General features: G+C 36.1%; 1 long non-coding RNA gene across 1 annotated transcript; it reads right to left on the bottom strand.

Moving 5' to 3' along the window:
- Positions 1-797: 797 nt before the first annotated feature.
- On the bottom strand, positions 798-19,464 carry LOC114453936 (uncharacterized). The gene is made up of 4 exons (XR_003672492.1): positions 19,389-19,464; positions 17,559-17,716; positions 3,168-3,256; positions 798-927 (listed from the first exon to the last, which is right to left on the bottom strand). It is a non-coding gene; the product is annotated as an uncharacterized LOC114453936 (long non-coding RNA).
- Between the last annotated feature and the right edge of the window lie 5,822 nt (positions 19,465-25,286).

Consider the following 25,286-nt stretch of genomic DNA (forward strand, 5'->3'; position numbering starts at 1 on the left):
CACAATGACAGATCCACTGAGGTGACTGCCACCCCACTGTGGCACCTGGAATTCTCAGTGGTTTCCATCCAACTACTAACCAGACCCAGACCTGCTTAGCTTCAGAGAGCTAAAGGGATCAGGCAATGACAGGCTGGTACGGCCACAATATGGAAAATATGTGTAGAAAAGGCTTTGAAATGTGACATAAAAGTCTCAGAAATGGGAGTAACGCAGCAAAAATTAATTTAAAGGAGCAAAAATTAGGCAAGAAAAGAGGTTAATATATGGCAAGTTTGGTTTAGTTGCAGAAAAAGGGTTAAAAAAAAAAAGCAAAAATTGTCTCAAAAGAGCAGCAATTCACACCTTTTACATATTTTTTCGTTGTATTTATTGATCTGATTCCCACACTATGGATTCATCTGTAGCAGCTTTGATTTTGTGACCATTTTTTTCAAAAATTTGCGTTAAACTCAGCAGGAATATTGGGTATTATATGCGAGAGATAAGTTAACGGAGCAGCAGAGAGTGTTTGAAACGTCTCTTCCAGATCTTTCTGACAGTCTGTGCAGCGGCTCTTTCATATTCTTAATCAGCTTCATTTATTTGGCGTTTTTGTGTACTTTTTAAGCTGATCTAAGGCAGTTGTGTGTTGTTGTGTTTGTGTGCAGAAATCCGAGGCTCTGAAGGTAAAGACCTGAGCCTCCCCTGCAGCGCCCCGTCCTACCTGAGCAACCCCATCTTGCGCTGGTCCTTCTCCAATGGAGACGACTCCTCCCACATCCTCACCTACGACAGCCGCTCGGGCAGCAGCGTGTCCACGGCGCCCTGGGACAGCCGCGTGGAGCTGGACGGGTTCAGGGTCCCGTTTGGGGACGGCTCCTTACGGCTGATGGACCCCCAACACGCCGAGCACACCGGCAGCTTCACCTGTGTGTTCTCCATGCCCTGCAGCACACACACCGAACGCAACCTGGTCACCTTCGACACACCTGCAGGTCACAATACACTTCTGATATTTATGTTTCATATTTGAGTTACTTATCCAACTATTTACATATTTAATTTTCTATTTCTTTAATTTATTTGTTAATTACAAATGATCTAATACTTTAAGCCAGACATGGGCAAATGGTCGCACGACATGCAGTGAGGCAAAAAAATCATACAAAATAATTCAAAGAAAAAACAAACTACACAAAATGATAACAAAAATATCCAAAACGACAACAAAAACAGACAAAACAACAACAAAAACAAGACAAACAACAGAAAAACAACAGCAAAAAAAGAGAAAAACTTACAAAATGATATAAAAAACAAATAAACAACAAAAACACACAAAATGAGAGAAATGCATACAGAAAAACAAAAAAGCAGCAAAAATGCGTAAAGAGAGAAAAACTAACAAAATTCTATCTAAAACACACAAACAACTACAGCACACAAAATTACTCGAAAAATAACAGGAAAATGTACAAAAGGACAACAAAAACACGTAAAAAGAGAGAAAAACAAACAAAATGATACATAAAATAAACAAAAATACACAAAATGACAAAGATATTCTAAAATGGCAATAATAATAATGCTTTGTGGCCCTGCTGTGATTAAAGTTGTCTCTGCTTTAAGCCATTAATAATAATGTTCTGCTGCCACCTGCTGGTCAGTTCTGGTCTTTTCCTTTGTGTAATTTATTCTCTATAACATATATTAAATATTTGTTGATGCAGGTCAGCGCAGTGAATCTGGAGCGTCTCATTGGTGGATCTTAGGTGTGTTGATCCTGCTGCTGGTTCTCGGTCTGGGTGCAGGTCTGCTCTACATGAAGCTCAGAGGTAAACATTATTTATCTAATGATTCTACTGTCCATTATGTCACTTTTTAATACGTCTATGATTGTATACATCTATTTTTACTCATTTATCTACATTAGTATCTTCTCATTTATTTATTAATTTCATATTTTATCCATTTTTTTTTAATTTAATCTATGTAACTATTTAATACATATTTAATATGTGTGCAGGGAAAAGACAAATGTCCAGGAGAGACCCAGAGGAGACCACAGAGCTGCACGGGGTCAAAGGTCAGCCAGGACAGCAGGGAAAACATTCCATAACATCCATAAATAATCATTATTATATTAATAAACAATAAAAGAAAATTCAAACACTAAAAATGAGTAAAGAAAAAATAAAGTTTAAGTTGAGTATCAAAACAAATAAATACATAAAATTTAAGTAACAGCTAAATATCATTATAAAGGAAATCAAACTTCATCTTATTATACATTATTATGTATATCACTGTTTATTTACAAACATAAACCACACACAAAAAAATAAAATAAACATATAGTAAATGTTAATATATAAACATGAGAATAATAGTTGCTACACAAACATGTAAACAACAACTAAAGGAATAAATAATATGTAAATGAGAAAATTTCAGAAATTACTTTCAGAAGCAATGGGATTATTACTAATAAAACAACAAATAAATAAAGAAATAACTACAATTAAAAACCAAACCAAATATATAATTAACAACAAAATAAATTATGATTAATAAGCAATAATAAATCAGCAAATATGTGAAAAAAACTAATAAAAACTATTCATTAAATAATCAACAGTAATACCAATAACACAATAAAATTAGATGAATAAAATAACAAAATATTAATATTAACTAACAGTAATACTAATAACATAATAAAATAGATGAATAAAATAACAGAATATAAATATTAATTAAATAATGAATTAACAGTAATACTAACAACATGATTTATTTTATTTTATTTATTCAGTTTATTTCCGACATGGTTGCATTCACAGAAGTTTTGTTATTCTTTTTTTTTTGTACATGCTGAAATTTTTTTATAATTTATATTGAAATAGATGAATAAAATAACAGAATATAAATAAATATTAATTAAATAACAGTAATACTAATAACATAATAAAATAGATGAATAGAGTATAAATAAATATTAATTAATTAACAATAATGTGAATAATAACATAATGAAAAACAGATGAATAAAATAACAAAATAAAATAAATAACCCATACAATTATTTTAAAAAAGAGGGAGAAACTTTTCCAATAATCTACCAATGGGTGAACAGAAGGATATTTATTGTGCGTTTCATGACTCAGCACATTCTCCTCACCAACCTCTGAGCTGAAGTTGCATGTTCTCCTTCTGCTGCAGACGCCACCGACCTTCGGCTGAGTGAGAGCGGGACCAATGGCAGTCAGCTGACCTGAGCAACGTCAACCACACACACACACACACACACACGTTAACACACACTAACACACAAACACACATGAACAAACTTTGTGACTCCTGAAGAATGAAAGACAGCCTTTGATTGGCCCGTTATCGGTGTGAGTGACGTGTTAAACTATGGATGAAGAACCTTTTTAAACTACACTATGCAGTCCGACTTCTAAGTGTTTTTGTTTGTTTTGTTGTTTTGTTTTCCTGGAGCTTTCAGGTCCTCATCAGAGCAACAGTTTAGCAGAGCAGGAACAGTCGGAATCAGAATCAACTTTATTTGTCATTGCACATGTTACAGAGCAACAAAATTTAATTTCAGCTTCATCACGTCCAAGAAAACATGAAAAGACAATCACATAACATGGAAGGTGAAAAATAGGAGAACAACAGGAGAGGTGTAGGGGAAAAGGCATGTTTTAAACTGAGTTCCTTATTAGGGAGCACAGTATAAAACTAGGGAAAAACCTCCTCAGAATACATGCACCAAAACAAGACACAGTCACAACAAAGCTCGAGAACATAGCACAAGGGCATGGGGGGTGGGTCTGGGAGAGGAGTGTTGAGGGTGGGGTCCAGGGCGGAGAATAGTTAAGGACTTCCAGCTGCTGGGGGCGTGGGCGTGCAACCTCTTCTGGGGGCTCCACTGCACCTTCCCTGTAGCTCGGAGGGGAGGGAGGGCGGACAGACGGCTAATGTATCAACAGACACACAACTCGCCACTTATTGCAAGGTTCCATTGCATATCCAGCTGCAAACGTCCTGCTTGGACACGCGGGTTCACCACTTTTGTCAAATAGATGTGATGGATTGCATGGAGAGACCAACTGATCAATTCCATAAATCCAGTTTTGCCACTGTTCTTCACTCTAACTTTTTAAACCTGCGCTTTAGTTCCATTTTCTCATTTCCTTTAGTTTTTGTTCTTTCCTTTTATACATATATATTATTTTTCCCTTTTCTTTTTAAATACTTTTTTTCTTATTTTTCTTTCCTTTTTTCCATTTCTTCCCCTTACTTTCTTCCTCATCATCAGTTCACGTGTGAGGCCTTTAGGGGGGGTTACTGAGCACTGAGGAAAACAATTTAAAGCAGGAGAAGACGAGTGAATGTTTGGAGGAAGTTTTCATTAAATGAAATGAGAACGTGTGACTTTGAACACATTTTAATGTAAGTTTGTTTGTTAGGAACATATTATGAAATCTTCCCCTCAGATCATCCAGCATTGTGTTTAATGCCTCTGATGTTATTGTTTCATTAATTTAAATAGGTTAAATATAATATAAAATATAATTTAATGATTTTTTTTTTTTTTTTTAAATGTTACAAAGTGAAGCTTAGAAAAGTTTTTTTTTTTTTTGTATTATTGACACATTTCTGGACTCAACGAGACTGAAACCCAAATAAATATATAGAACTTATTTATAGAAATTCTAATTAAGATCACGTTTTTAAAGGGAAACATTATGAGCTGCTGGAGATAAACTGATGTTAAAGAAGTTGAGTTATCTTGTATTTTTCAGTTTTAGCCTCAGACAATCTCAGATTTACACCAAAGACTCAAACCCGATTGAATGGAATGTCTACGTCTTGATCTGCTCACAGGAAAACACTGTTTTCAAACTTTGTGGCCTTAAATAAAAAGACACATAAATGTTTTTTTTAAAAAAACAAAAAAAAAAAAAAAAAACACAGAATTGTACTATTTCACTCCATCTGTGGCCGTTTGTTGTATTTTAATAAAAAGACTAACCATTAACGTCAGCCGTCTGTTGTTTCTTATTTCAAAAGCACATTAAAATTTATTTATTTATTTTTAAATTTGTGACAAAAAAAGAAAAAATCACATTTTATAAAGTGTTAAAAAGAAATCAAACAAAGGAGCATTAATTTATCGTCACACGTGCTAAAAAGTTCACACCATGTCATAAAATGACGAGGACTCAAAACAGAATAAGTAAATATATTACAATACCTAACAGTAAGTACATGTTATGGGTTTATCAGATTTTTGTGTGTTTCATAGGGATGTAACGATTCACTCAACTCCCGATACGATTCGATTCACGATACTGAGTTCACGAAACGATTCTCTCACGATTTATTTTACAAAATGGCACTGTACACAAATGACTGAAAAATATTCCTTTATTTTTTTTGGGAAAATACTGTATTATTTTCAAAACAATGCAATTTAACTAAAAATAAATCTTGAATGAAATAAATAAAGGAATAATACAAATGAAGAAGAAGCCTATTAGTTTAAATTCTGTTTCTATAGTAAACAATGCAAAACTGCATAATAGTTCTTTTTCTTTTTAAAAGTGCAACTGATAATGTATTTCGTGCCTTAACAATTGGACTTTTTTTTTTTAAAAGAAACAGTAATTTCACTGTATTTACGTCAGATATTTGTTTGGACCAGCAGAGGGCGCTGGCAACCCAGTGGTCGGTTGGCATGCAGATGTTCTTGCAGTGAAGAAGAGATGCTAAGCTAGCAGACAGAGCTAATAGAAAAACGTGACTCTTACAGATATTCACGTAATATTACAGATATTCTTTCGGTGCTAAAGGGGTAAGGAATCATTTATGAACATGTTTAAGAGTAGAAGGCGGCCAGAAAGAAAGTAGTAGCAGATTACGCCTGCCGCCAACACTTTTGGACAAGAGAAGGATAAATATATAGCGCCCTCTGCTGTTTAAAAAAGTACTGCGATTCAATTTTCACAGTATCGATGTGAACCGTGATACCTATGAATCGATTTTTAACTGGCTTACGATTAATCATTACATCCCTAGTGTTTTAACAAAGGAAGCAAAGAAAATGATCTGATGAAAACAAACATCATTAGCAAAAACAAGCAAACAAATGAATAATAAACAGATCAATACAAGATATAGATAAAAGAGACAAAACAATCAGTTGAAATGAACAAACAGTTTTTCAGTTTCTGTTCCTTAACTCTGCTGCTCCTCTAATAATAAAAATAATAATATTATTGTTGATTCATTCTTCCTACAATAAAATCTGACATAAAATCTATGTTTAAAACCTGTTTAAAAACTCACAAAATCTAAAGCTAAAACTGACATTTAACATCAGCTTACAAACGTAAAAAAAAGAATTTAGAAAAATGTGTGAGGGAGTTTTTAATGACTCAGGATCATCAGGAAGTTTCTAAGCGCAAAAGTCTACAGATACAGGATATCTAGATTCTTCCTTGTATTGTCAGTTAAACATTAACACAATATCTTTTACAGGAAACACACAGAACTAATCACATGAATATCAATATTTAACTTGAACTCTTACTCTGAAAGTATTGTCTATATATTACGGGATCTATTTATTTGGTGGATATAATTTGTTGTTGTTTTATTTGGGGCGGTAGAGGGTCGTCTTCTGATCGAGAGGTTCTGGTCGATCCCAGTACCTGACTATGTGTCGAAGTGTCCTTGGGCAAGACTCTGAACCCTAAGTTGCTCCCAGTGGTCGACTAGCGCCTTGCATGGCAGTCCTGTCCCACTGGTGTGTGAATGTGAGAGTGAATGGGTGAATGAACTGATATGTAAAGTGCTTTGAGACTGTTTCAGTGGTGATAAAGCTCTATATAAATCAAGTCCATTTACCATTTATTTCAATTTATTGGCTGTGTTTTTTGTTAAATGCTGAGAAAAGTAAGGGTCAACTGGAACTGATGTTTTTGCTTTTGTTTAATGTGTTTTATACATTGATACTGGAAAAAAAATCAAAACACTTATTTTGTTTTTACCCTCTGTCAGTCACTGCTCTCTTGTGTTTGTGGCTACTGGTGTTGGGAGTGACACTGGGTGTGTGTAATTCATTATATGTGATGTTTAATCATAGTGTTAATAACACTACTCTGTTAAACACTGTGTGTCCTTTTGTCTGCGTGACAGGACAAAAAGCTATTGTTTTCTGTGGACAGATTAAACCGTGCAGTCTCATGCTACAGATTTGTTAGCACGTCATCAATCACGCCCTCAGCATTAGCCCACAGAGGCTAGCTTAGTTTCTACTGGTTTACACTTTAAAAGGTATATGTCTCAACAGTTTCTGTATCTACATATCTAGTTAGTATCTACAATATTTCATCAAGCCTTTACTGAATCATTTACCGTTCAACCCAGCTTTTATTTTGATAGGCCGCTCCCATTGGCTGTAAACCAGAGGGCTGAGGTTAAAAAAAATCCTCTGTGAGATTCCTCTGGACATGTTCACTCCTTCACGTCTTCTTATAAAGCTGGTCAGAGGATTTAAAAGCAGGATGTCAGGAGGAAAGCTGACTTTACTTTGGATAGTCTTCATCATTCCTCTGATTTCATCTGAGGAAGGTAGGAGAGAAACCTCCACTCTGTTCTCCTGGGAACTTTAACTGTCTTTAATACAGACTTTGAATTAAATGTTCCTGCAGCCTTTCAGTTAAAGCAGAAAACCTTAAACCTACTTTTTACAAATGCAAAGATCACTAAGTGCAAGTTATATATACACGGTTAGAAATAATTAGACTGTGAGACATGACCTAAGATCTGTCTCTAGAGCTGTAAACAAGTGCTAAGTCCAAAGTTAGGCAACGTCTATAATATGAAACTGACAGAATTGGCAGTCTGTTAGTGACTATTACATTTAAAATTTATGAGTCATTCTGCTGCTACACACAGGACACACACTGAGAGCACAAACACACAAACACACACACACAATTGTCAAATTTTAACAAAGATATAATAAAATATTTTTTAATCATTTATTTTAATGTTATTTTTGTAATCGTTGAGTGTAATAATTGAAATCGTAATTGAATTTTGATTTATTGCACAGCGTTAGCTTCAACATGTGACTTTGAAAATGAGTTATGGAAAAAGTTGTTCCTGTTGACTAGAACAGTTCTTGGCACTCAGTGCAGAAATGTTGTAAAACCTCATGCCAACACACAGGAATTTATTTGCGTTGTTACTAAATGTAATGTGTTGAGCTGAGAGACAATGAAGATAAAGCGAGTTAGATGTTGGTGTTGATTCTGCAGATATTGTGGATAAAGAATCCAGAACACATTTTGGAGCATAATGTGCATGTTTGGCTGGTTCTGCAGCACCACCTAATGGTGATTGGTGGAGGTTTGTGTTCTCTGAGTGCTGTCGTCTGTGTAAGAGTTCAGATTCAGACCAAGGATAAACTGTTCCCCACAGAGCATGGTGAAAACTAAGAGATCACCATGGTGATAACGCTAATCTACGGGGTGGATTTGGTTCAAAGCGTGCTGACAAACTATTCTGGTTATTCCATCCCAGTTTGAAGCAGATTGAAGCAGATCTGCGTTATCTTGCTATGCTGATGACACTCAACTATTTTACACCAAGCGCGTTTCAGGCGTCAAAATTGTGCCTCACGCCCCTAGTTGGACTCTTGCGCTCAATTAATCAGACGCTTATCACCAGCGTCAAAGACGCCCTGGACGCACGTCCAAACAAGTTGATAAGAGAGCACGTTGAGCACGTTTTGGGGAGGGGCTTCTCTGTTGCCGGTGGTGTTCATAGAATGGCTGATATTGTGGCGATCAGTTACTTTCATAATTCACCCAGTGACTGTTTAGTGGTGGAGACATTATTGTGTTGAGAAGGCGGTGATTCCGGTCGGATGTGTTTTGGTGTGACTCAGTGTGTGCACTGTGATGTTAGAGGGCTAAAGAGAAGTGAGGTTGGATGGAGAATAAAGTTTGGAGTTCAGAGCTGCGCTCAGACGAATGTTGCTTTCAGTGCTACTTTTGTCTCTCCCGTGCCCAGTTTGACGGCCTGCTGACTAGGGTTGGGTACCGAAACTCGGTACCGTAAACGATAGTAACCAGACCGAATAAGAACAAACATTTCAGTGCCTCATTTCAGCCAAGCTCGTCAACTACAGCAGCAGTGAATTGGTTTACCTGGTGTATTGGTTTACCTGGTGTATGGTTTACCTGGTGACACGTCCCAGCAGAAGCATCTCTAATATTTTGGCTCTGATGTTTCTCTTCTTTTGTTACCACAGATGTGGAGGTTTCCTGTGTTATTGCTACGAGCTGCATTTTACCGTGTAGCTTCAAGGCTTCCAGTGAGATCATTATCCACTGGTTACGGCTGGTGGACGGAGTTCACGCTCATTCGTACTATAACAATATAAACCAACTCGCACATCAAAACCCACAATTTGAAAACAGGACGTCATTGTTCGACAGCCAGATATCCCAAGGAAACGCGTCACTGCTGCTGACGAATGTGATGATTCAAGACAGCGGACGCTACAAGTGCTACACCAGCACGACCCTCGGGTACAAGGAGTCAATGGTCAACGTTCAAGTCAACGGTAGGAAAAACCAAACAGAACATTGGCATGTTACCAAGAGCCACAAAAACCAGCAACAGAACCACAACCCTAAGACAGAATGAAAACATTGAGCAACGCCATATCACGATATGATAAAGTGTGTTTCAAACCCACAAAAATCCTCTGAATTACACAAAAAATTGTTACAAAAATCAAGAAATTTTAAAGTGAAGATCCTGCAGGGACTGATATCTGTCACTTAATATTTGGAGAATGTTGGTGCCATAGGTACTTTATAGAAGAACAGTAACTCACAGAAGGAAGGTATGAGCTTGACAAATTACTAACACAAACCTAATGTTATGAGAGGTCGACGTATTTTTATTTATTTTTTTTTATCCAGACATTAAGAGTAGGAGTAGATGTTTTTTCTTGACAGTTTTGCCGATGTCTCTCGCCTTCCTCAGAAGCGTCTCACTGACAGCGTGACACGTGTCAGCCGTCACGTGTGCCAGAAGGTAAAGAGCAACATCTACTCCTACACTTAATGTCTGGAAAAAAGAAACAAAAAACATCTACAGTAGTAAGAAGACATGAATGTTTTTGAGCTGTTATGAGAAGTCATTTAAACCAGACTGGATACATTCCTGAACTATTTTTAGTCATGTGATTGTCATCCAACCTGTTAAAGATAACTTCCTGTAATTGCATGCTAGAGAAAGAAGAGTTAGCATCACTGCACAGAAGCATAAAAGTCATTTAATTTATTTATTTATCATTTGGAGAAGGGTTATGTCAAAAGTAGGCTTGGGCGGTAATACCGTACACCACGGGCTCATAAAAATAGAAACGTTTCCGTTTCAATACCGTTTAAAAAACAATGCAATGCACTTATATAGAAGATAAGGATTAAATATTAAATATAATGTATCTAATGCTTAAACATGATTCCATGTCCAGTAACAGCTGCGTGAGTGAGTGAGTGCTGCACTGCAAAAAAAAAAGGTGATCTGTTCTCTGATCAGAACAGAAGTAAGACAGGCTTGAAACATCCACTGTTAAATCAATCATTTTTCTGCACAAGAACATGGATTATCCTTATATTTGATACGTAGATTAAAATAGATCCACTGACTGTCTCATGCACACACAGCGCACCTGTGAGTGTTTGACATGCATAAATGTTTCCCCGTGCGCTGATGTGATGCTGACATTAACAGTTGTCTGTTAATAAAAGCAGGTTCACCACTAAAACTAGTGTAAATATGTCATTTGTATGAGAAAAAAGATAGGTTTTAATTGTCGGTTTCAGGTCGGGCTCTGATATAAATACCTAACGTCTGTCAGGCCTGTAGGTTTCACTTTTGCTCCGTCGTGTTCAGTTCAAAGCTTGACTAAGGTTCATATCATAAATGGTCTGTGTTTAAAGGCAAATCTGCATAATCTGCATCACAAAACACTAAAATAAAATATTTGTCTCTCTTTCTTTCTCCTCGTCCTCCTCCACCTTCTCATTCATTCTCCGGCTGCACAAAAACTTTGAGACAAACACGTCAATGCGTATACGGGTCAGATTGGAGCCACAAACCGTTCACACTGGAGTCTGATAAGGTCCCATTTTAAATGGTCATGTGTGCAGATGAATAAAAAAATCAAAATTGTGCATTAAGGCTTGCATTAAGGCTAGCATTAAGGCTAGCAGTGTGAACGCTAAAGCGTTTGGTATTCAGTTACTGAACGGTGAAGGCACAAGTCAACAGTTTAATGACGCTGTCTGAGACTTTCGTCAACATTTTTAATAAGTCATGGTAATATCGTATACAGTGGTAAAATAGGGAGGTTTGACTGTATGAAAATTTGGATACCGACCAAGAATAGTCAAAAATACTTTAAAGTGTGATCACACCCAGGTTTCTGCTGATCTACCACTAGGGGGAAATAAAAAAAGAAAAATGCCTTGATTAGGGCGTGGCTCCAAGAGTAGTTAAGACACACCCAGTAACAGCAGCCCCGCCCCTATATTTACGGTTAGGGTGTCTTTAACTAAAATGTGAAGAGTGGGACTGGAATCAATAAACTACATTACTTCATACCTGATCGTATGTATTCAGAAGAAAAAAGTGGTTTTAGGGTGGGCTTACACTAAATTTTAACCAAAGATAGACTTCAATGTTTAATGCATGAGAAAAACTTTCACACTTTGGTCTCCAAGCGTAACTAAACGTGTGTGCAACAGAGAAAAGAGAAAAACAAGCAGCGCTTACGTCAGTGCACATTCCTCCTCCTGATGGGAGTTAAAGAAACAAAGTTCTCAGATAATGAGAAACACATGCTGGAGCAAATGTACCAGAGTTTCCCAAACTTGGAGCTCATACTGGGAAATGAAAACAACCAGATTACAGAAAAACAGCCTGAGGCACAGCTGGAGAGCATCTCCATAGATAACGGTGCAAATGGTCCACCTGAAGGACACAAACACGACCTTTAAGATTCAATAGATGTTAGACAACGCTTTAATGCATGTGTCAAACTCGAGGCCCGGGGGGCCAAATCCGGCCCTATAGACCATCCAATTCGGTCCACAGGAGAAAGTTAAAAAGATAGAAAAAAAACTAAATCATTGTCTAAATTACCAAATAATTCAGGTATCTAAAAACACAAATTCAATGAAACTCCACAAAATTTGGAGGATCGCAATTTTCACATGATTGTGCTGCTGTCATTTTTAAATAATTGTTCAAAGAACATAATTTCCCCAAATTAAATAGAAATTGGTTACAAAATCAAATGAAATTTAAAAGGCTTAATTTGTAATTGCGTTGAGTCTGACTATGGTGTATGGGTATGTTTGTTGATATATAAAACTATGTACACTTTTATTTTCTTTAATTATATTAAATTTGAAACCTACACAGAAAAGAGAGTGATTGACCCTCAATGGAAGAAATATTTATTCTGTTTTTCAAGGTTTATTTGATTTAATTATTTGTATTTCTCTCTGAGTTCTGTTTTAAAAAAGAGGACCCGTAAATCTAATTATTATTATTTTATCTGTCAAATTGTGTTGTATGCCACCCTGCAGGGACTGATCTCTTATTATGATAGCCCATAATAGTCATATTTCAAGTTGTGTGTGTGTGTGTGTGTGTAGCTCTAATCAGCAGAGTGGGCGTGTCCCTCACTGATGGGGGGTTCACCTGCAGCTCTGAGGGAATCTACCCTCAACCTGAGCTCACCTGGTCCACCAGGCCTCCATCCAAACACCTCCACAACCTCAGCTCAGCAGACTTCCACATCAGTCCAGGAGGACTCTACAGCGTCAGCAGCTTTCTGAGGCTCCCACACACGCACAGCAGCGTCAGCTGCTCCGTGAAAACACGCGGCAACAGGAAGAAAACCACGCTGATGCAACGCTGTGAGTATTTGCTACAGTTCTCATCAAATGCAAACTTCCCACAACCCTGTTTCATCCATCTGGTGGAGTCAGTGATTGAGCCTCAGCAGAGGAGCCAAAGAGCCCCATGTCGCTCCAGAGCCACAGCTTCTAAGCCTGTTCTCTGCTCTCAGCCTCTGTCCAGCTCAGCAGCTCCACAGCACCACTCTCCTGCTCCATCCCAACGCCTCTGACCAGCCTCAGCTGGAGCTTCAACCACAGGAACATCCTAAAGTGGAGTCCAGCTCAATATCTACTCAGCATCTCAGAGGAGTGGAAGCCGCACGTGATGGTGGGCGAGTCAGAGAATCTGACCCTGAAGGACATTTCTTCACAGCACGAAGGAACATACGTGTGTGAGGCCAGTAACGCTGAGGAGACGCTGATCACTGAGACACAAGTGGAGATGGAGAAACGTTCAGGTAAGAACATCCAGCAACGGATGGAAACGATCAGTGAGAAGAACATCTGACCTTATTCATCTTCTGTTTCAGGGAATCTGGTGATGATCATATGTGTGGTGTTGGGAGTGTTAGTACCAGCATTACTAGCATTAGCAGCGGTAATCTTTTGTTTAAGGAAAAGACGACAAAAACAAGGTAAAATAACAGAGAAAGTGTAATAATGTTTTTATTTTATGTCTTTATCAATAACAATAATAGATTTATTTAAATATAATAATACAAATATAAAGAAAGTATAATATACTTCTGTAGTAACTCGTGTGTTAATCGTTAGAAGCCGAGGTGATAACGGAACTCTCCCATAGCTCACCAAAGTTACCATGGAAACAAGACAAAAACAAGCTAGCGACCATTTAGCATTTCCTCTGAACAATCAATGACCAAGAGATACAATCAGTAGTTAGTCTAAGGAATTAACCCGGAGGTGTTTTTGTGTTCAGAGAATAAGGATTTCTTTGATTTCTGCCTGACGTTGATATGAATCAGAAATCTAATCACATCAGTATTTTTGTTTACAGAAAAAGCACAAAAAGTTGAAGATGGAAAGAACACTTTAGAGCCTTTGAATCCTTGACGTTTGCACCAAACAGACCCTATTTACCCACCATGAGCACTGGAGCCTGGACATGCTGCAATCACAGTTTTAAACTGATGGATTTGTCAAAATGTCTCTTCATCACGTCTGGTGAAGAAACTGAAGACATTTGGAAACCAACGGACGAAGCCGAAGTGTAAATTCACACTGTGAGTGTGAAAGAACTCTTTAAGTTCAGGAAGTCTTAATGTAAAGGCTGCTCTAGTGTATTAGTACAACACAGGTACACTGAAAGGTGGTACAAGCTGATTCCCCATAAAGTAAAAGTGGTACGAGCCAATCATTAACCAGTAAAAGTGGTACGAGCCAATCATTAACCAGTAAAAGTGGTACGAGTCGATTCCCAAAGCGTAAAATAATAATACAATAATAATAATGCATCAATTTTAAACAGTGCTTTTTTTGGACACTCAAAGTCACTTTACAGAATTAAGGGATTATTCTTTCACTCCATACTTAGTAAAAGTGATACGAGCCGATTACCAACTAAGTATTCCTCAGCATTTACCAGAAACAACTATATTATAATATAATATTGGCTGTTGCTATTGGTTCGGACCCAAAACTCAGATAATTCTGACTATAGCTCCAGCACTTCCTGTACACATGAGTTCACATGCGCAGTAAGTAAGAATGTCGGTAGTTACGTCACTGCTGGACCCGTGTCCTACTAGCTATAGTTTCATCAGTTTTATTTTAGCACTAACCTTAACCCAGGAAATGTTTCTCTTTTTTCAAATATCTACAGTATTTTTAAAAGTGAAATTTATCGTGTTAAATTATGTTAAAATGAAAGAAAAAAAATGTCAGAAGTGGGATTCGAACCTTAGATGGAACTGTGCATGCGCACAGGAAGTGCAGAAACAATAGTCAGATTTCTCTGATGTCCAGAACTATAGACACTTTGTATAATATTTTACATGTTTTACTATTATTATTGTTTTGAATTTCACTTTGGTTCATTTATAACTGAGTTATATTATTAACAAAACTGTACTTTTGCACAAAAAAGTCATGAAAATATGTCAAATGGTAAATATCACAAAGCTTTTTGGATACGAGGTGATGTGTGGGAGAGCGAGGATTGAAGATGTTTAACTTTTCTGGTAAAATATTAGATCATGTGACCATCTTTTCTCACACTGATGTATTTTTTTTATTTCTTTAACACAATGAAGAATGTAGAGCAACAAAAAAATGCCTTTGATGATGGATTTTTAGCATTAACTGATGAGCCATAACATTATGACCTCAGTAGCTCATGCTTTTATGTAGCTTTAAATGTGATTATACATAATAAATAGAATGGAAGAGTTATTTCAAAGTGTATTTTACACTGAAAGAATAAATAGTTAATCACATTCAAATTTGACAAAATGATTAAAATACTGCATCATAATTTTTTATCATTTTATTTTGAAAGGTTGGATCAGTTGTTTCAGTTTTTTTTTTTACACATTTATTAATTATTATTATTTCTTTCATTAAATTCAGTCATATACAGAAAATAATTGTACTTTTACAAGATAACTTTATTTTATCATATAACATTTTTTTAAGTTGGTTTTAAATCAAAGGACACAAATGAAGTAAATTCTCACAGTTAGAACGATTTTATTAATAGAAATGATTCTGAGATTATAATAATAACATGAATTAATATTTTCACATATTTTTCACAAATATCTATGATTTTAAAAAACACTATTTTATCCTATTTTATTTATAAGTTTAATAGTGGAAATAAATACAATAAAATACAAATAAAATAAATAAAAAATCAAAACAAATCAAATCACAGTAAATGTATGACAGTAAATGACAATAAACAAAACAGGTCATAATGTAATGGCTGATCGATGCACGTGTCTATGTTTTTGTTGGAAACAAGCCTTTTGAAGCTGTTTATTATGAAGGATTTTGAATTAAAGCAATGCAACGTACAATGTGAAACTCACAGATTGTTGAATATTAACCTTTGTAGCATGTGTTTTTTTTTATTTCTATTGAAGTTTAATACAAATGTTTTTATACTTTTAACTTGAATAAAATAAAGTGTAAATAAATAAGATGAGATTAACGAGTGAATGTGTGTTTCTGTTTAATGAATAACACCAGCTGTACTGAGTGATGATCAGATTATTATGAGTTAAAAAGCTCTGGTACAAACACAGGTTTGTCTGATGGTGTATTAGCTCAACTGGTGATCAGTTTATCTGGTGACACGTCACAACAGAAACTTCTATAATTACACACTGGACAGGATTTATAGGCGGAGTTTGAGATTCTTGCCGGGAATCATGGGAAAAATTGTTTAATTTCCATAATTCCATTCAAAAAGTTAAACTTTTATAGATTATAGATTCAGGACACACAATTTAAACAATTTCAAGTGTTTATTTGTTTATTTTTACATAATTTGGGCTTCCAGCTCATAAAACACACGAAAACGGGAATTCAAAAAATTAGAATACTGTGAAGAAATCACCATTTATTTTTCAGTTTTTGCAGAAAAAAGAGGAGAAGAAGGACTGGACTGTTGGTCAGTGGTCCATGGTCCTGTTTTCTGATGAAAGTAAAGTGTGTCTTTTATTCTGGAATCAATGTCCAAAGGTTTGGAGGAACACGTGTGAGGAACAGAACCCAAGCTGCTTGAGTCAGTCATAATTTGGGGTGAAATGTTCTGTTTTATTTGTTTATTGGTTAGGGTGTGGTGCTGTAGTGAAACTTGTCTTTTTTAATGATTGAATATTTTACCATACAGCATGGCTTCTCAACTCGTGGGAAGAGACCTATAATTGGGTCAAAATAAAATGCTGTGTTTTCATTTTGAAGGACATCTTTTCCACCATGTACCAGTGACTTTACTTTAAATTAAAACAGGAACTTAAATATTCTAGAGCAAAACCTTCTCATCATACATAATAATAATAATAATAATAATAATAATAATAATAATAATGTGTTACTTTTCTACATCTTTTGTGTTAAAATTTCACTTTTTGGTTTAGTTTTACTAATTTGTAGTTATGGAAAGTGCTTTAATATTTTTATTACTAAAATAACTTAGTTACATTTGAGTTTGAACTTGATATATTCTTTAAATGTTTGCATTAACACTTTAATTATTTTATACTGTAATAAACGGCAGTATAGCACCATCTAGTGGCCTTGTGGCTTCATTACGTATTGAGTGATGGGATGATTAAAAAATGGCAAATAAACACGAAATAAATACAAGTTTACAAAAAAAAACAAATTTTAAAGCACAATAGAGTCTGTAGCTTCATATATATATAATATTTGATCAGATTTAGAAATTACAAGCTTCAACTTTGGTAAATATGACGTACTTTGAAGACGTTTTAGGAAGACCATCTTCTTCACAAGACGACAATATTTGTTTGTGTTTTTAACAATAAAACAACACAAAAGAACCTCAATAATCTATAAATCTAAAGTTAAACCCACCTTCTATGTACGAGGACAAAGATCCGTTTCCTTCCTTCTTGGGCTCCTGGTTCAGGGCAGATGTGTGTGTTTGCAGATGCAGATGTTTGGAGGTGCAGGTTCAGGATGAGGCCACCCACAGGTGCTACAGCGGCACCGCCCACCACTACAACCACTCACTGACGGTAGGTGGAGCAAAAACACAAATAATCATCAAATAACTCAAATGTTGACTTTCACCGCATGATATTTCATAAAATGTGTATTATTGGACAACGTTTGGATGAGATTTATGTTGGAAATAAAAATAAAAACATTTTTAAATTAATACAGGACTTCAAAACGCTTCAGAAATGATGGCAAACAGAGAATAAAATAAACAACAGTCGCACCACATGATACTTAAATAACAGAATATATTACAGATTTACTGGCGGGTTGAACTTGGCCCACAGACCTTGAGCCCATTCAGAGTTGGTTTGGTAGTTTAGTAAAATGATAGTGTGTTGTTGAGTTGGTAACAGCAGCTGTTCGGCTTCTTTTGGATTTTTGAAAATTTTGAATCGATTCAGAAAAAAAAAAATCACGATTCGGATGTAAATCAATTTTTTCCAGCACCTTTAATAAATAAAATTAACATATACATATATATATATATAGATATACAGTATATACACACACACACATAGACCCCTCCCTTTTAGCTGACATTATATAATAATTAAATAACAGATTAATCCTACTTTTAAGAAAGTTTCTGGGACTATAGCTACGTTTCTGGAGCTTCTTTATATAAGCGCAACGTGCCTGTGTCACCTCTGTAAAAGGATAGTCGAGAGGTCTAATGCAGAGGTTCTCAACTGGTTTCACCCTGGGACCCACATTTTGCCACGGTCATTAATTCGTGACCCACTTTTTTTTTTTTTTAGAATTCTTCAGACCAAATGTAGTTTTTCAAAAATATCTGTTGAAAACACATACACAATCTTTTTTAAAACATAAACCTATACATTTTCGTGTGCAATATGTATTTCACAGCATGCCTGTCAAAAAAAAAAAAAAAAAAACTTTCTTTCAAAATAAAGCACAAGTCCGACATTAAGTATTTATTTATTATTGACCAGCTGTCCGCGACCCACCCAGTACTGTTCCGTGACCCACTTTTGGGTCCCGACCCACCAGTTGAGAATCACTGGTCTAAGGTGTTGCACTCGCAACTATCGTGGGTTTCGCTAACGTGGCTTTGCATTACACGTTTTACTTTGTTTTTTTTCATTTTAACATATTTAACACAGCAAATTTAATTTCTAAAAATACGTAAACATTGTAGGGTTAGGAATAAAGTTTCAGTTACAGTTAGGGCTAAATTAAAAGGGTTAGCGGGGTAGCTAAAAATAAATATGAGCGACATGAAACTTTAAGTCAGGAAACTGGCCAATGAGGGGCGCTGCGTATCCATAGGGTGTCGGTCTACGGATACGTTTAAATACCCGTAACCACGGCCTAATTTTAATGTGATGTTCACTGAGAGAGTTTAACATATAAACATCATCTGTGTAACATAAAACAAACTTATTCAACTTCAGTGATGAAAAATGTCCACAACACAACAAACAAATAGTGTTTGATGTTTGACTGTGAAAGTGGAACAATACAGAATAAAATAAACTTTCAATACTGTGCAATGAACATTACATGTATACAATTTGTTAGAGTTTGAATCAATTAAGATAGCTAGCAAGTTAGCGTTAGCTTAGCCGTAAGTTAGTAAATATGTACAAAAAATGCAACAAAGTGGGGAAAAAAAACTGAAACACATCATAAATGCTTTTTACAAGTGAAAACACTTACAAACATCGCTTCAGCTCACAGGATGGAGGTTAAAATGACATTGACCGCGTCAGGGAGTACTTCCGGTTTGACAGGAAATGACCCGTATTAAAAGGTCAGGGCGGGAAACCAAAATACTATTATTTTCTACCACTAGATGAAGCTGTAACACCATAAACAAAGTATATTCTCAGTGCTAAAGCTTGAGGGGATAAAAATAAATAAATAATATAAAACATTATTAATTATATTATCAATAATGTCAATAATAGTAATATTGATAATAATAATAATAATAATAATAATAATAATAATAATAATAATAATCTGTTGTGATTGCCTGCACCGCGTCATCATAGCCACAAGCATGGCTGCCATGTGGCTATGATGATGTCATTTACGGAACTCCAAAACAATGGAGCTACCGAGATAAGGCTTTCGTCTGCATTCTCAGAAGATTTTCAAACGCAAAAGTAACAACACAATATTCATGGAAAAACAAGTTCTAAAATCAGATGTGTCCTCAAAGATAGGTCCTGAAGATAATCGCACTGAAGACTTGGATGAAAACTCTGGAGAGAAGAAAGACACAGTAGCCCTATCCACTGAAGACTTGGAAAATCCCAGAAATGACCATGTGCTCCTCGAGCCTATAGTGGAACAGTTGCAGGACGAGTTAGTGCATGGGGGTGAGATAACAATTGAGTTCTGGAGATCAGATGAGGACTGGTTCTGGTCCAGTCCAGAGAGGGAGGACGAGCAAGGGGATGAGGACAAACCAGAGGGCCAGGAAGAGCCACTAGATGAGGACTGGTTAGTGAGAGAGTACATGTTAGCGGAAGAATTAGGGGAAATTTACAGGTCACTGTGTGAGTCAGAGGGCGAAGACTGGCTAGAGGACGAAGACTGGTTAATGTACGCATACTCATTCGCGGAAGAGTTAGAGGGTGTTGACAATTTACTGTATGAGGTAGAATGCGAGGACGCGTCAGAGATGGAGGACGATTCAGTGAGCGGGAACGCGTCAGAGAACGAAGATGCATCAGAGAACGAAGATGCATCAGAGAACGAGGATGTGTCAGAGAACGAGGATGCGTCAGAAAGCGAGGACTCGTCAGAGAGCGAGGACTCTGATTCTAATTTACTTGAAACGTTCTTTCCGGAACCTCCCACTTTAGTTAGTATGCCACTGCTTTGTTCCACTTTGATAAACGGCTCCCCGATGGCCAACAGGAGGTATTCTAATGTCGTGATCAACCTCTCGATTCTTGCAGACTATCCGTTTGCTACATTCCTGTTCAACTCCGGTAATTCCAAGCGCAAACATTACCAAGAGCTTTTGCGAAGACTCCACCCAATCGTCAAGTGTTTTTTTAGCTTTCTGAAGATTCACGAGGAATGTTCCAACCATTATGAAGGCCCCAAGCTGAGTTTCAGGTTAGTCAACTTCCTTCATAACATAGTGCATTCGATAAGCTGGAGCACCATAAAGTTCTCCATCAAATATCCGACAAAGACATCAGCAACTATAGTAAGTGATGGACGATGAGGAAGCAAGCATCGTCAGGATGGCAGTGTTTAGAGGGGCTGTGTTGTATACCATCTTCATAAGGATAAAACATACTCGGGCGGACATCCACGGAACCAATTAGGTGCAAAGCTCAGATTTTAAGGCATGTATTTTTCACACCGACCAGCATTTCACCGCCTAGTGAAACAACAGGAGAGATGACAACGAGCTTTGAGGAGAGACTGGCAGACGAGCTACAAAATAACACACCTTTGAAACACGCCCTGGAAAGAGTACAAGAACTACAGAGAAGAGTTAAGAATTGTGGGAAATATAGGATTTTACTGGAAACTACAATATTACGGTTTCATTGGCGCAGCCCACGGGACTATGCAAGGCAGGGGGCGTGTCCTCTTTCCTGAGGCAAGCCTAAATCTGACTGAATACCTTGACATGGGAGTATATCATAATGGCCTCCTAGCCAGGGCCAGGGACCTTGTGCTTGATCCAATGCTCTCCTTCTTGTATATTTGCCTTATTAAGGATGCAAAGCATTAACATACTGCTCACAATACAAAATATTGATTAAATGGATACAGAATTTTAATTTCAGAGCAATTTTCTATTCAGAAAGAAACATTTTCAAATAAATTTCACCTGTAAAATCACTTCTGTTTTATTGATTTCATTTGGTGAAAGTGGAAATTTGCATTTGATTGTTTAGGGAAACGATAAAGTATAAAGTATGACTCAATCAGTCTTTTTATTGTAGCATTATCTTTTAGCCTTCAAACATGCAATATCCCTTTAAATGTTGGTGTTGCCATTTTGCAGATTCCAGCCAATCTGCACTGGTATATTATCTACTATCGATCTATATTTCAAACACCAAAGGACGTCATAATAATCTGAGATCTTGCTGAAGTGATGATGTCAGGAAAGATAACCTCCAATTTTCACCAGTTACGTAACTGCTCCGTATCTGCTGCGGAACCGCAACAGAGCTGATACATTTACATTAAAGTCAATGTGCCAGTTTCCACCGGATGCATATCTGCCCCGTCATGCCGGAGCCCTCTGGAGCAGATACGCAGAACAGATGCTGGAGCTGTGCTGTATAGAATCAACAAAGATAAGCACGTGCGGAACAGTAAGTAGAGCACAGACACATAATAAAATATCAGGTTTACTGTATTCAAAAACAACGGAGAGGGGTCCAGCTGCAGACCTGCCCGCTCAGCCCCTGTGCACTGAGCTCCGGTAGTGATGTCAGGATATGAAGTTTAAAAAATACAAAATAAAACAGATAGCAGATCCACGTTGGCTAAGCACTTACGGACGGTTTTTCTGCGTTTTATTACCTATGTTAACCAGATTCCTCAGCAGTGTTACATTGAAAAAAAACAAAGTATAATGCACCTCATCAACAACATATGAATTGATCAGCATTTCCATGGATGATTTCGACCGTTTTGATTTCCTCAAGAGACACAATCGTTTTATTTGTGCTGCAGTCCAATCACAACCTCTGTGTTTTAACCTTAAAACGGGGATAAATGTAGGATAAATCCAATAATTCACAGCATTGTGAATACCTTAAAACATTAACTACAACACATGAAGTTAAAATGTTTCATTAAGTGTGTTTCATGATAACTGTGTCACGGTTATGTGTAGTATCAAAACCTCTGATTGTGTCTGTATGAAATCTCAGGTACTGAACATGAGAGTTAGCTTAAAAACAGTTCCTCCATCAGATCCACCCAAAGTTCCACAAACACGTTGACGGTTCTCTACTAAAGCATGCTAAGCTAACCCACTGACACATAAGACTGGGCTAAGAGCTAACGCTAACCACTTCATGAAAGAGACTAGTCTAGTAAAAAGTACACAGCTTACTGTCATTAAACCACAAAGGACCACAGATGTACTTATAGTCAGATTTAACACTTTAATGGAAGGATAAGTAGTAAAAACACTATTGTACTTACTTTTGCTTTTCATATTTTTAGAAAATAATTTAATTGAAATGAGGAAGTAAATAAATTGCATACAATAACACTAATAGTGACCCATATGCACAAACATGTTTTATAAAATACTAGCTCATGAGTTCTATGAGTCAGCAGTTATTGGAGCTTTTATTCATGTGTAAATATTATTACTGAAGCACATTCTAGTAATTTGTGTTTGTAAGGAACCTGTTTACACCTTATTTGTTTTTATTTGTCGTAATTTGACCCAATGCCAAAATTAAAAAATTGTAGCAACATAAAGCAAATAACTGTACGATTTGTCATCTGATTAGTCAATTAATCGTTTCAATAATCAATGACTTGTCGACTATTAAAACAGTCGTTAGGTGCAGCCCTAGATTAATATTAGTATCAAACATACAGAGATATATATATATATATAACATAAACAAAGCCCTTTGATTCCCAAAAACTTAATCAAATAATTTTTCTTTGTATTTAAATTCCTTCCATAAATAAAGAAGTCATAATATCTGACCAAAAATCATACTTTTAGTTTGACCAAAATCAGTTTTTCCATCAGTGGTGAGACACAGAACCATCAGAGAACATCTACAGTAAATGTTTCTGGTGTTAAAATGTAATCTGGTAAAAACTTTAAAAACTGATGTTTACACTTCAGCAACAGTTGAAAATCAAACAATTTATGATGAACAAAAACAACAAAACTAAACAATTATTTTAATTTTATTGTTTTTTTAAAGGCATCTTCACACACTTTGAAAATATGTAAATTAATTGTTTTGTTGTGAAACAGATTTAGTATTTATAAAAAGTAACATTTTGTGTTCAAACCTTACAAAATAAACCAGGGCTTTTCAACCTTGGGGTCGTGACCCCATATGTAGCCGCCTCAAATGTGTAGTAAATTATTTAAAGAAAAAAAGTTCTGATTAAAATTATATTTTTGTAATTAAAAATAAAAACAGTAGTTAATTAAATAATGATGCAGGTAAAAATGTAATTTAAAAAAAATAATTTGTCCATAGTACTCGTAACACTATCATAAACATGATCGAAAAGTAATTAAAGATGAAAGATTAAAGAGTGTAGTGTAGAGGACCCAACGGTAGATATAGAGATAAACATAACAATATACATGACCAAAAATACACACACACACATATATATATATAAATATGTCAGATTATAGCCATAGGATAATCTGTTGTCCCTAGACACGCTGATGTAATAAAATATTACACTTAACAATAAAACAAGGTGAAACACTAAACAATATACAGAAGAATTACATACAAGGAACATAGGGATCATAAAATACAGTAACTTTTCATATAAATGTAACACTAGGATCAAAACAACTCCACTATCAAGAGAATAAACAGGAAGCTGTAGGACAAAGAAAAACACCTGAAACAAACACACAGTGGATCAAACACAGAGTAGATATAAAGATATGATGGACCATCATTTGATCTGTTCTAACACTGATGAACATCCCTGGATGATGGATGATGTCACTAGAATGTAACATTTTTGGCTTTTTAAATTAGAAATTAAAATAATTCTAATATTAATGTTTTGGTTCAGTTCTGAGTCTTGTTTTGGATCCAAGAATTCAAATGTTGGTTCTTGAAGCCGACCTGAGAACATCTGACGTCAACTGATAGTAACTGTACTTTAATTATGTCATGCATTGACCAATCAGAGTTCATCAGACCCAGAGTGTCACTAGACAGCGTCCTTCATTGTTTCAGGATATTTATTGATCTTTATACTGTTGTTTTTCATCTCCATCATCATCATCTCCATCTCATGTTCACTAAAAGAATAGAATAATAAACATGTTCACATCAGACTCCAGCTCTGTTTGCAGCACATTTATCATTAAATCACAGCTTTGATCAGAGAAGGAGACGTTCTTTCATTTCTTTGACTCAGTGTTGGAGTGAAGAACACTTACTTGTTTTGGACACGCCCCCTCTCTAGAGGTTGTCCTCTCATTGGACTGGGAAGAGAAATAACACAGATAAGTTATACAGGTAGAACAGTCCCATGTGATAATGATGTTCAAATACAAATTGGTTCAAACCTTTCAGTTAGAATTTAATAAATCATGAACAAATGAAGACATTTTACCAAATAAAAACCTGACAATTCACTAGTTGATCTTAAAACAGTTGGTGTTTAGTGTAGATGACAGAGATAAGAAGGAACAAAAACTGAGTGAATGAATGTGTCCCAGTCATTCCTCCTGTTAGTAACTTCATACAGTGCAGTAGTGCTGGACTTACTCTGATTTACTGTGTTTCCAACAATGATAAACAAGGACCATGATTATTACAATCATAACGACCACCATCGCTCCAACCATGAACCAAAAAACAGCAGTGTTTATGTCTGTGAATAGAA

The sequence above is a fragment of the Gouania willdenowi genome, chromosome 20, assembly GCF_900634775.1.
Source record: "Gouania willdenowi chromosome 20, fGouWil2.1, whole genome shotgun sequence".
NCBI classification, from domain to species: Eukaryota; Metazoa; Chordata; class Actinopteri; order Blenniiformes; family Gobiesocidae; genus Gouania; species Gouania willdenowi.